Consider the following 10,133-nt stretch of genomic DNA (forward strand, 5'->3'; position numbering starts at 1 on the left):
TCACCAGAATTAAACTTTTTCACTTCCTATCATTAAATTATACTCCAAATAGTTAATCTTGGTCAAAAATTTCACTCCATGATCAAATTATTATCTTAGGTGGCAAAATGACAATTTTGCCCTTGAACATCAAAATTTCTAATTTTACTCTAAATGAACCCTCGAACTCCGAACAATCATTTTTAGTCATTCCTGGACTATAAAATATTAAATTTTATCCTACAATTCCTATTTGAACTAGTTCGAGGTTAAATCAACTTAAGTGTACCATTAGGTACGATATCGGGTTTCGTCTTTTCTTAGGTGCTTTCCTAGCATAATAACATGCTACTCAATGCATGTATATCATGACATGTATTTATAGGGTCGGGTTTTACACCATTAATCTGGTTCCCGAAGCAAATAGAACACTGCGGGATTATGCTATTCCTCTTTTGCAAGGTTTGCACCAAAGCATTAGGAGACCCTCCATCAATGCAAATAATTTCGAAATTAAACCAACTTACATTTAGATGATACAGTCTTCAATCCAGTTTGGTGGGTTACCCAGTGATGATACTAATTCTCATTTGATAAATTTCCTAGAGATTTGCGATACCTTTAAATACAATGGTGTAATTGATGATGCTATTAGATTGAGACTGTTTCCGTTTTCTCTGAGGGATAAAGCAAAAAGTTGGCTTAATTCACTGCCCAATGGGTCTATCAGTACATGGGAGGACTTGGCTCAAAAGTTTCTCGCAAAGTTCTTCCCGTTTGCAAAGACTGCAAAGATGAGGAATGATATCACCTCATTCACACAATTTGATGGTGAATCCTTATATGAAGCATGGGAGAGGTTTAAAGAACTACTGCGAAGATGTCCACATCATGGGATTCTTGATTGGTTGCAAGTTCAGACATTCTATAATGGGCTGGTTTGGTCAATTAAAAACCACAATTGATGCTGCTGCTGGTGGGGCATTGATGAGTAAGAATGCTGCTGATGCTTATAATTTGTTGGAAGAGATGGCTTCAAATATTTATCAATGGCCTTTAAAAAGGTCGGGTTCGAGAAAAGCTGTTAGAGCCTATGAAATTGATGCAATTGGCAACTTAGCTACGTAAGTGGCTGTACTGTCTAAGAAATTTGACACACTTGGAGTTCATGCAGTTCAAAATTCATTTGTAGTTTGTGAGATGTGTGGAGATGGCCATTCAAATTATCAATGTTCATATAATTTTGAATCAGTCCAGTTTGTGGGGAACTTCAATAGATAGCAAAACAACCCATATTCCAACACTTATAATTCTGGTTGGAGAAACCATCCCAATTTTTCATGGAATAACAATGCAGGGCCTTCCAATCAAAAACCCAACATGCCTCTTGGTTTTCAACAACAAGTTAGACCACCAGTTCTTAAAAAGAAGTCCCATGTGGAAGAACTTTTCTTGCAATATATATCAAAGATTGATGCTATAATTCAAAGCTTTGGAGCATCCTTGAGAAATCTTGAAACCCAAATGGGACAACTTGCAAATTCCATCAACAATAGACCTCAAGGTTCCCTACCTAGTGACACACAAATCAATCCTAAAGGTAAGGAACAATGCCAAGCAATCACTTTAAAGAGTGGAAAAGAGATTGAAAGGGTGAATGAAAAAGCAGTTGAACTTGAGAATGAACATGTTGATAATGAAGGAATGTGTGAGAAAAAGAGTGAAGTCAAGCAGAAATAAGATGTTAAGGCTGAAAATCAAAGAGCTTTTCAAGTTATCCATCCTCCACCACCTTTTCCCCAAAGGCTCCAAAAGCAAAAGCTTGAAAAGCAATTTTAGAAGTTCCTCAATGTATTCAAGAAATTACACATAAATATTCCTTTTGCTGAAGCTTTGGAACAAATGCCCAGTTATGTCAAATTCTTGAAGGACATCCTCTCCAAAAAGAGAAAGCTAGGTGAGTTTGATACTGTCTCCCTTACAGAAGAGTGTAGTGCAATTCTCCAAAATAAACTACCACCAAAACTCAAAGATCCAAGTAGTTTCACAATCCCTTGCACAATTGGTAATTTATTTTTTACAAAAGCTTTGAGTGATTTAGGTGCAAGTACCAATTTAATGCCTTGGTCAATTTTTGAGAAACTTGGTTTGTGGGAATGCAAATCCACTTCTGTTACTTTCAATTGGCTGATCGTTCTTATGTGTACCCAAGGGAAATTATTGAAAATGTTCTTGTCAAGGTAGATAAATTTATTTTTTCGGTTGATTTTATAATTTTTGATATGAAAAAAGATAGGCAAATTTCAATCATCCTTGGGAGGCCATTCTTAGCAACTGTTAGGGCTTTAATTGATGTTGAAAAAGGTGAGCTCACTTTAAGAGTTCAAGACCAACAAGTAACATTTAATATCTTCAAAGCTTAAAATTGCCTATGACATCTGAAGATTATTTTTCTGTGAGTGTGGTAAATAACTTTACACATGATGTTTTCTTAGAAGAAAATCCCAGTGATCCTCTTAAAGCATGTTTAGTTGCTAACTCTGATAGAGATGATGATGAATTTATTGAATATTCAAATTTATTGAATGCTCACTCCAGATTTAGAACTAATCATCAATTTGAGTCTTTAGATATTTCAGCTTCTTTGATGCCAGCTTCTAAGCCTTCCATTGAGGAGCCACCTATTTTGGAACTCAAACCTCTACCTACACATTTGAGGTACGATTTTCTTGGAAAGTCTTCTACTCTTCCAGTTATTATTTCTGCTGCTCTCACTAACATGCAAAAGAAGAAGTTGTTGAGGACACTTAGATAATTCAAGAAAGCAATAGGGTGGACCATAGCTGATATTAAGGGAATTAGCCCTTCTGTTTGCATGCATAAAATTCTCCTTAAGGAAAATCACAAAGCCTCAATTAAACAACAAAGAAGATTGAATCCCATCATGAAAGAAGTAGTCAAAAAAGAAATCATCAAGTGGTTGGATACTGGAATAATTTATCGTATCTCTAATAGTTCATGGGTAAGTCCAGTTCAATGTGTTCCTAAGAAAGAAAGAATGACTATGGTTGCCAATGACAATAATGAGCTCATTCCAACAAGAAATGTGACTGGATGGAAAATGTGCATGGACTACGGCAAGCTCAACAAAGCTACAAGGAAAGATTACTTCCCTCTTCCATTCATTGATCAAATGTTGGATCGCTTGGCTGGTAAGGAATATTATTACTTTCTAGATGGATATTTTGGTTATAACCAAATTGCTATTGCTCCTGAAGATCAACAAAAGACTACATTTACATGTCCTTATGGCACCTTTGCTTTTGGAAGAATGCCATTTGGATTATGTAATGCACTTACCACCTTTTAGAGATGTATGATGGCCATATTCACAAACATGGTGGATAAATGTTGGGAGGTATTTATGGATGATTTTTTTGTCTTTGGAAATAATTTTGATGATTATCTTTTAAATCTGGCTAGGGTACTAAAGAGATGTGAAGAAACAAATTTGGTGCTCAACTGGGAGAAATGTCACTTCATGGTGCTAGAAGGTATTGTTCTTGGGCACAAGATCTATAATAATGGCATTGAGGTAGATAAAGCAAAAATTAAAGCAATTGAGAAACTACCACCTTCAATAAATGTCAAAGGTATTAGAAGTTTTCTTGGTCATGCTGGTTTTTACAGAAGATTTATTAAAGACTTTTCAAAAATTTCTAAACCACTTTGCAATTTATTGGAAAAAGATGTGCCATTTAAGTTTGATAATGAATGTCTTGTTGCTGTTGATGAATTGAAGAAAAGATTAATATCTGCACCTATCATAATTAGTCCCGATTGGACTCTCCCTTTTGAATTGATGTGTGATGTGAGTGATTATGCGGTGGGAGCTATTTTGGGACAAAGGAAGAATAAAATCTTCCATTCCATCTATTATGCTGGCAAGACTTTGAATGAAGTCCAGAAAAATTATACCACAACAGAAAAAGAGCTTTTGGTTGTGATTTTTTCTTTTGTCAAATTTCACTCCTATCTCGTGGGGACAAAGGTGATAGTGTACACTGATCACTCAGCTATCAAATATTTGATTGCCAAGAAGGATGCTAAGCCAAAATTGATAAGGTGGATTCTCTTACTTCAAGAATTTGATATTGAGATTCGTGATAGAAAAGGAATAGAAAATCAAGTTGCAGACCACCTCTCAAGATTGGAGATTGAAGCTCAAGGTAAAGATTCAACCTTAACCAAAGAGACTTTTCCTGATGAACAAATCCTTCAAGTTGGTAAGAAATCACTTCCCTGGTATGCTGATTTTGTAAATTATTTGGTAAGCAATATTATTCCTCTTGATTTAAATTCTCATCAGAAAAAGAAATTTTTACATGATGTTAAATTTTATTTTTGGGATGAGCCTTACTTGTTCAAACAGTGTAAAGATCAGATGTTCAGAAAATGTGTCCCGGAAGAAGAGATTCAAAGTGTGCTTCACCATTGCCATTCTTCAAATTATGGAGGACACTTTGGAGGAATAAGGACTGCTGCTAAAATCCTCCAATCATTTTTGTATTGGCCTACATTATTTAAGGATGCTCACAATTTTGTTTTGCATTGTGACAGGTACCAAAGGGTGGGAAATATCTCAAGGCGACATGAGATGCCTCTTAACAACATCATGGAGATAACAGTTTTTTATGTATGGGGTATTGACTTCATGGGTCCATTCATATTTTCATATAACAATAAATACATTTTGCTTGCTGTTGATTATGTCTCTAAGTGGGTTGAAGCGGCAACCTTTCCTCATAATGATTTGAAGGTGGTAATGACTTTCATCAAGAAGAATATTTTCACTCGATTTGGCACTCCAAGGGCAATTATTAGTGATAAAGGAAGTCACTTTTGCAACAAGTATTTTGATGCACTTTTGGCAAAATATGGAGTTAAACACAAGGTTGCCACTGCGTACCATCCTCAAACTAATGGCCAAGTGAAAGTATTGAATCGCGAAATTAAGAGGATTTTGGAGAACACCGTGTGTCCCACAAGAAAAGATTGGTCAAAGAGATTGGATGATGCACTGTGGGCATATAGGACTACTTACAAGACCTCAATTGGCATGTCTCCATATAAATTAGTCTTTGGCAAGGCTTGTCACTTACTGGTGGAACTTGAACACAATGCTTATTGGGTCGTGAAGATGTTAAATTTTGATTTACAAGTAGCAGGTGAGCAAAGGTTGTTGCAATTAAATGAACTTGATGAATTTCGCCTTCAAGCTTATGAGAATGCAAAACTCTACAAAGAGAAAACAAAGCAATAGCATAATAAGAAGATATTGGAAAAAAGCTTTGAGCCAGGACAAGCAGTATTGCTCTATAATTCTCGCTTGAAATTATTTTCGGGAAAGCTCAAATCAAGGTGGTCTGGTCCTTTAATTGTCAATGAGGTATTCCCACATGGAGCGATCAAAGTTAAAGGGACAGATGGTCGAAAATTTAAAGTCAATGGACAAAGATTGAAGCATTATTGGGGAGGCGAAACTAATCGTCAAAAGTCCTAAATTCACTTGCTTGACATTGCCTAGAGCCCAAATCAGTCTAGCCGAAGACTATAAATGAAGCGCTTCTTGAGAGGCAACCTAAGCTCCTCAACTTTACTTGTTTTCATCTTTATTTTATTTCATGCTTTTTAATTTATTTCTTTTAATGTATTTTTTTTCATGTTCCTTTTTTGCAGGTAATTGGATTAAAAAAATCAAAATAAAAAAGAAAAAAAAAAGAAAAAAAAAGAGTCAGAGCTGCGGCCCTCAAATTGAGAGCCACGGCCCTAAAATATGCAAGGCAAGACAGCTGAAACAGAATGTTTCAGTGCCACGACCCTCACTTTGAGAGCCATGACGCTGAACAAAGAACACAAACACAGAATGGTTGAGCGTCGTGGCGCTCAAACCCGAAGCGTGATGCTTCGGGCTGGCAAAGTTGAGTGAGGGCCGCGGCGCTGGGTCGGGGCCTAGCCCCAACCTTTTAAAAACCCTTTGTTTTTTTTCTTCTTTCACTTCATTTTTTCTCCTACCGCCAAACATACTCCCCTATTCCTCATTCCCTTTCAACTCTCCTGCCTCATTCTTTCTTTTGCACTCAAAATTTTTGCATATATTTCTACTTAGATTTTTTCTTTTTTCACTTAAAATCCTGCACTTATTGCACTCTTAAAGGTAAGTACTCCTCCAATCACTTGGTTTTCAATTATTTTGTGTAGAGAAAGGATGAGGTTGGTGTTAAATTTGATAAATTTTTGCACCTTGAATGAGTCCATTGTGCATGATTATTAATGGGTTTTTCATACTTCCTCATGATTAATGCTTGAAGTGCAGAAAATTTTAATGATTAGTGCTTAATTCTTGTTACCCATATAATGGATTCATGGATTTTTTTTATTGCTGCCAATATACTTGATAAATACTTTGTTGATGTGGGTGCATGATGGGTTTGTTTAATTTTTGATGCTTGGTTGAGCAAGTAGAAATAAAATTTGGAATTGTTGGTGCAACACATGCCATATCTGATAATTTTGGATGAGTACATTGTTATGAAATTATTTTTATTTTTTATTTTTATAATTAGACTATGGCATTGTGAAAATTATGACTATGAAAAGGTTGTCTTAATGTTGTAAGGAATAAAGAATTTATGTTGTATCTTAAGAAGTGCGATGGTCAATGGAAATCTTGAATTTGGATTGTTGAATTGAACAGGAAGTAATCAAATTTGTGCTTGTAGATTTTTCATATTTTCATGCTTATTCACGCAATACTACTTGCATATTTTTCCTTTGGAATTTGTTTTGATAATTAAATTTCTTTTGTAGGAATGGCACTAAAATAATCTAAACCAATCTCCAGTGGTGCTTTTGATAGATTGAAGTTCATCTCTGTTGAAGCCTCTGCGTGCTATCATACGTCCTTGATCAACAAAGTGCCAATTCCAAAATGAGGAATAGATATCCCTATCTTGCCTTACAAAGAGATTCATGACATGCTTCGCAATAGATATTGGCAGCGATTTAGTCACCAACCTGAAGCTGCAGTGGTGCCTGTAGTCCAGGAATTTTATGCTAATGTAGTTAAGCATGTTGATGGAGTGGCATTTGTTCGTGGCAAACAAGTCCCTTTTCACAACCAAGCTATCAACGCATTTTTTGAAACTCCAAATATTAAAAATGATGAATATGGACAATACTTAGGTGATCATCAGGATTACAATGAGATTATATCGACGTTATGCGTTGAAGGAGCCCAATGGAAGACATTGCATGGTGAGCCAGTTTCATTCAAACGGAGTGCCATGAAAAAGGAGTTAAAAGTTTGGTTACACTTTGTAGCGGCACGGTTACTCCCTTCCACTCATATCAGTGATGTCACGAGGGATCGCGCAATGCTTATTTATGCCATTGTTACCAATAAATCCATTGATGTTGGTAAGGTTATCTCTCATGCCATCTTACATACGGGCCGCACTAAACGAGATGGTATCGGTTTTCCTTCCTTAATCACTACATTATGTGTGAGAGCTGGTGTGCAATGGAGCGATAAAGAGAATCTGCAGCAACCAAAACTTCCCAACACCATGGGCATTCTTAAGAGATTAGAGGAATCTGCATCGGGTGTTGGTAGTTCTTCCCAAGCCGTTCCCCTACCTTCACAGGCAGCTCCCACACGTAGTGTTGCTCAATGGATGGAGAGCATTGATTGTCAATTAAATCATCAGGAAAGGTAGAATCGGGCGATTGAACAGATGATGAGAGCCTATGCTGAACACATTACGATGGATATGTCTACTTTTCCTTCGTTACCTACGGATTCTGACTCTGAGGATGATTTTGGTGGTGATGATGCAGAGGACTTCTAGACTACAGATTCAGAGTGAGGGGAGTATTCTTGTCCCTTTTCTTTTATTTTCTTTTATCACATTGAAGACAATGTTCATTCCAAGTTGGGGGGAGTAGTTTAGAATTTTGTTAGTTTATTTTTAGTTAGTTTTATTTAAGATATATCTTGCATATTTATTTATGTTTTGCATGTTTTGTTGTGTTTCAGAAAAAAAAAAAAGAAAAATTTTTTTGAGATATTTGCACCTCATTCATGATTGTCCAAATCCTAGGATGATATTTCAATTATCTTTTAATTCTTATCTTTTGGGAAGCATATAGTTATGATTTAATTTTATGTGATATTCTTGTGTTAGCTTTATATTAGAATGTGACTTCCAATAATTTGAGCACTCTACTCTTTTACTTAGAATTTTTGTGTGATTTAGAGAGATTTTATGTTGATGAAAAAGTATAATGAAGTCAAGAATTCTAGAATTTGTTTGATTCTCTCTCAAGGCGAAATCTTAGATAACACTTAGGATAGGAAGTGATTTAGGCCATCTTTGGACCGTTTGAGCCTACCTTGTTATATTTATCCTTAGTCACCCTTTTTGAGCCTAATTTACCTTTTCTTTGTAATTACACAGTTATGTTAGCCTTGACTTATCTATTTAAATCCAGCAATTTTAACCTTTTACCCTTTAAGTATTTTAGTCTTTCTAAGGACTGGTTTAAGCTTCAAGATAAATTGAGGGAGAAAGGTAAAAAAAAAAGTGATGGTTGTTAGCAAAATTACCCCTAGTTTATAATTGTCAAAAATAAATTTGGAGGTTGAAAAAAAAAAAAGAAAAGAAATAAAGTGTGTTGTACAAAGGAAAGTTCACTTCAAGTTGGGGGGTGCTATTAAAATCAAAATTGAGCTCTTTATATTTCCTAGATTGATTAAGTGCTTAAGCTGAATTTGAGTCTAAATATATCTTTTATCATACCTTGACCCTAGCCTTACATTACAAGCTTGATAAAGACCTATTGATCCTTGAATAAGTGTTAATCTACATTAGTGGAGAGAGAGATGAAAAACAAGCTTATGGGATCTTAGTACTAATCTATGCTTAGATTTAGCATAAACTAATCCGAATTGCATGATATTCTTTGTAAAAGAGCATTCACACACACACGGAAGTCCATTCGAAAAGTAAGTTTTCACTTGAATTGATGCATGAATTTAATGATTATCTGCATGTTACCTTAATTGGAATTTGAGTTAATTTCTGAGGAAAATTTGGGAAATCATGATTGGTACTTATATCTCTTGTTCAAGGATTTTTTTTTATGTTCAGTTTTCTTTTTGTGATTTTCTTTTGCTTGAGGACTAGCAAAATTTTAAGTTTGGGGGTGTGATAATTATATTTTATAGAATTATTTTATTCTAATTTTGTTATTAAATATTAGCTAAGTCTTTAATTTTCAATTATAATTTAATTATTTTTAGTTGTTTTTATAATTAGTTTTTGTTAGTGAGTTATTTTAATTTTATGTTATTCCTTTTAATTTGGTTATTATTTATTAGTTTTTATATTTTTTGTAGAATTAAAAATGATTGGCTTTAATTTTGGAAAGTAAGGTGTTGAAAAACCTGAAATCTACTTGCATATGCTTCAGTATTTTGGCCATATATTGAGCTACAGAACTCCAAAATGATGCGATTCTTGGATAATTGAAAAGCTAAGAGATAGAGCTACAACTTTCATGTAGTTCACTTTGCCTAGTTTTGCCTTGAAGATAGAGAAAATCGTGTCGAAAAATAGCTAGATGTACTATATCGGGAATAAAAATTTGTAAAGATTGATAATTGATTTTCGGGCCTTTCATTACACTTTTAAGCCCAATTAAACCCTAGGTCAGCTTAAGAAACTTTAGGTTAAGCTTATTAGTATAAATAGGATATGTTTAACAACATTAGAGAGACAACCTTTGGAGATTCAAGAAGCTAGGAGTTGAGGCTGAAACTTGGAGATCAAGACGGCAAATATTGTTTTGTTTTCTTCCTTGGCTTTTATTTTTCTTGTTACTCTCAATGGTTGAATTTTGTACAATGTTATTTGGTTTTGCAATCATGAGTAGCTAAGTTTCTTTTTCTAGGATTGCAATTGAACTCACTTGTAATCTAGATTTTTAATCTCTTTCTTACTTATCTTTAATGGGATTTGAATTGTTTATTCCAATTTGTTCTTAATGCTTTTAATTTCCTGATCACGAATTAAATTGATCTAGGAACCTAA

General features: G+C 34.7%; 1 non-coding gene across 1 annotated transcript; it reads right to left on the reverse strand.

Moving 5' to 3' along the window:
- Nucleotides 1-770: 770 nt before the first annotated feature.
- LOC148763071 (small nucleolar RNA R71) lies at nt 771-877 on the reverse strand. Its single transcript, XR_016026098.1, has one exon. It is a non-coding gene; the product is annotated as a small nucleolar RNA R71 (small nucleolar RNA).
- Between the last annotated feature and the right edge of the window lie 9,256 nt (nt 878-10,133).

This window comes from Theobroma cacao, chromosome 4 (genome assembly GCF_053813885.1).
Source record: "Theobroma cacao isolate CCN51 chromosome 4, ASM5381388v1, whole genome shotgun sequence".
NCBI classification, from domain to species: Eukaryota; Viridiplantae; Streptophyta; class Magnoliopsida; order Malvales; family Malvaceae; genus Theobroma; species Theobroma cacao.